This window comes from Adiantum capillus-veneris, chromosome 15 (assembly GCF_014529385.1).
Source record: "Adiantum capillus-veneris isolate H3 chromosome 15, ASM1452938v2, whole genome shotgun sequence".
Taxonomy (NCBI): domain Eukaryota; kingdom Viridiplantae; phylum Streptophyta; class Polypodiopsida; order Polypodiales; family Pteridaceae; genus Adiantum; species Adiantum capillus-veneris.
In genome coordinates, this window is record NC_140945.1 from 43,839,205 (window position 1) to 43,843,143 (window position 3,939).

A 3,939-nucleotide genomic window follows, 5' to 3' on the forward strand; every position below is an offset into this window, starting at 1 on the left:
ATCAAGCACTGCTATATCTAGTAAACAAACCTTGCAACACTGAAAGAATTGTTCGTTGGTTTATACTATTGCTTGAGTTTGACTTCACAGTAGTCATAAAAAAGGGGACCACACACACAACGGAAGATCCTCTTTCACGACTATTTCATGGGGAAGCACCTGAGTGTGTCGATGATGATCTTCCTGATTCGTATCTGTTTAACATCAAAATGGTACCGAGATGGAGCGAAGAGGTCATTGCTCTACTCACAATTGGCTCATTACAGATAGAAAGACAACCATAAATTATACATCAAACAAGAAATCTCCAACTTTTAGCAAGACGACTGTACCAACACGGTAAGGATGGGGTATTGAGACTATGCGTACAGCCCGAAGAATACTCCTACTACCTCAAACAGGCTCATATACAAAATACGGGATTTCACAATGGAGAAACACAAACACACCAATGGTTAAAGAGACTGGGAATCTACTATCCAAATATGGAAGACTGTGTCCATACATATGTAAAATCCCATGATAGTTGTACAAAACAACCTCCGGTGGAACATGCCACACTGTTTCAAGTAGTACAAGCACCCAAATGGAGTACTCATATAGTTGAGTATTTAAAAAACAAAACCTTCCCAGAGGAATGGGGCAAAGCAAGAATGCAAACTGTAGAGGAAGAGGCCAAACATTATCTGCTCATTGCCAACCAACTGTATAGGCGGGGGAAGGACAAACAACTATGGTTGTGTGCTACAGAAAGTGAATATTACATTATCTTAGATCAAGCACACTCTGGGCAGCCAGGGGGACATTTCTCAGCTGATAAAATGGAAAAGCCCGTGCTACACTCATGCATCTGGTGGCCAACCCTGTTTATGGATACTGAGACATATGTCAAACATGTGATGCATGTCAACGCACAAAACCACCCCAGCGGAGAGATAAAATTCCACTGAGGCCAATGATGGGAGTGCGTGCTTTTGCCAAATGGGACATTGACTTCATTGGTCCCATCATACCTCCCGGATACAGGACACACGCACAATACATCATAGTAGAAACAAACTACATGATGAAATGGGCAGAAGCAAAGTGACCCAAAAAATGATGTAAGAACTACAACTCAGTTCCTTTTCGAAAACGTCTTTACCAGATATGGACTACCTATCAAAATAGTGAGCGATATGGGAACACTTTTTAAACGACGTCATCGAAAGCCTTCTTGACGAATTCATGGTTGTCCATCGCAAATCGGCACCTTATCATCTGCAAGCTAATGGACAAGAAGAGAGTACCAACAACATCTTATGCATAGTACTCACCAAAATAGTCACTGACTCAAGAAATGATTGGGATCAAAAGCTACACACAGCCTTATGGGCTTACATAGTCAGCTTTTAAAACTTCCATGGCACGACTCCCTTTAACCTGGTATTCGCGATTAATTTCATCCTACCATTGGAATTCCTAATCAAAACCCTAAGAGTGGCAACACAACGAGGATGGATGGGCCATGAGCTATCGGAGAGACTAGACACCCTGGAACAGTTAGATGAAACCCGACTTAGAGCGATAACTGGGATATATGCTCAAAAAAAATAAACGAAAGCTTTCCATGATCAACACGTTGTCGAGAAATTTGCGGTCTTGCCAGGAAAGCACCGGGTTTATGGCTGTGAGAGTTTGTGAGAGAACTCAACAAAAACTATATGAAGGAGTTAAACCATAGATGCCATGAAGAATAGGGTTTGGAAAGAAGTGCAATCAAAGAAGACACACTCTTTCTCTCTTGCACTCACACACACAAAGAAAGAACACAAAAGAGAGTGTCAAAACAACACAAAGATGAAAACATCAAGGCTATGGTCATATCGTATCATGGGTAGTATGAAAGGGTTAATAGATGAGTTAATGGCATTCAATCTTGGCTGACCAAATAGGCTACGAATTGTTCTTTGGAATTGTAGTTTTGTGCTTACCATAATATATATATTTTGTCTAGTGATTGGGATTAATTGTGTGTACAAATCCTCTTGGTTCATAGCAAGATAACTACGCTTACATCAAAAGAAAAATTATAGTCTATGAGAGGTAGTATGATGGGATCCGGTGATAGAAGTATTTCATTGAGCCTTTCACGGCCGAAGAGAAACACTATACGTTGTTGAAAGTGTATTTTACGGCTAATCCATACGTTAATTCTAATAGATCGTACAGAGTGAAAGCAATAGAAATGATCATCTTGTGGGTTATTCATCTAGGATAGTATGTGAGAAATATAGATATGAGAGAAATGTAGATATGAGAGAAGTGAAGAGATGAGAAGTTTCCCTCCCGAGCCCTATTCTTGCCCGTAGGCAATAAGGATACTGCGGGGAGAGATGTACCTGTAGCAAAGAGAACGTAGAATTTGTAGAGAGGATAAATTACTAAGAGTGAGAGAGATAGGTTTGGTTAAGGAGATGAGATTAGATACATATATATATTTTTTGGATTAGAGATGAAAATGAAAACAACAAGAAATCAAGAAAACATCAATGTAGAACACATCTTACTTGACAAGCCCTTCGGCACCATTATTGATGGAGAGAGAAGAAGAGTGGATAATTCCACTTTGATTGATACATCAAGTCCAAGACCTTCCTTGATTAGAGTTGATCTTCCAAGGATAGTGTACAAGAATGGCTAGTCCTCCTCTAGGAGAAAGTGTAGGCTTGGGTTTATGTTAATGGCTAAGTACAATTAGGCATCACTACACACTCCCTCAAAAATTCCTCTCATCAATGGCTTGAATGCTTGAGTACATTTCAAGGAAGAAGAGGTTCCCTTTTATAGGTGAAGAGAACCCCCAAGGGTTTACACAAGAAGAGAAGAGCCAGTGTGAACAGCAATTGGAAAAGTTGAAATGAGCTGTCCCTGCATGATGTGGGCAGACTGGGGTCCAGTATTTTGATCATATCTCCTCAACCGTGGCTCCAAATAAAAAAGTAAAAATATGGGCAGAAACTTCAGCTCATTAGCTACGATTTTCATTTTAAAATCATTTTCCAATTCAGATTGGAACCTTGTGTAAAAAATTCATCAAAATAGGGTCCATTTCTGGCAGCAAAAGTCTTCCTGTGGTCCCCTTAGCCTAGACTTTCATTTGATTCCAAAGGACACCTCATGCCATATGAAAGAATGACATTGCTCCCTGATAAAGTTTTGTAATCATACTTACAATAATGCATTAAAATAAGTGTATCTTTAAAATCATGCCACCTAGTGTCCCACTAGGACTTGATTCCCTCCTAGTAGCTATTTAAAAATAAATATGAAAAATACATAGAATATATATATATTGGAGTTTACCTTAAATATAGGATTTAACTAGGGTGTGAGATGATAATGAGATAGTAGAAATAAAGAATCAATGCTTTTTGCCCCAAGTTAAAGAGGCGGAGCTATTGATGCTTTTCCCATAGTATTTTCTGATGGTGGTAAAGTAAGAATAGGTTACCCTTGAGAAAAATAATAGAATGAGATAGAAGGCTTATTATTATACTTAAATATGCATATGTACATTATAGGAAAGATAATTATGTATCTAAAAAATTACAAGATAGATCTTGTAGCATGCGTTCCCACTATGTACGTGTCACAGCACGATAACGTGATCAGCAAGCAGTTTCAAAAAGGGGATTACGTTTTAATGTATACCCTCAAACAACACTCCAAAAAACTCAAAAAGCGAGGGATGGGACCTTTTGTCGTACATGATATATCAGCAAGTGGCGCCATCAATCTTGCAACATCAGCAGGTGAGGAGATGCCTAATTGGACGAGTGACTGCAAATTAAACAAATATCTTCTTCCGCTGACACCAGAAGAACTCGCAACACTACACGCAGCAGCTCAATGCAGAATTCAAGTACAAAACTTTCAAGAAACAGGCATAGCAGGAAG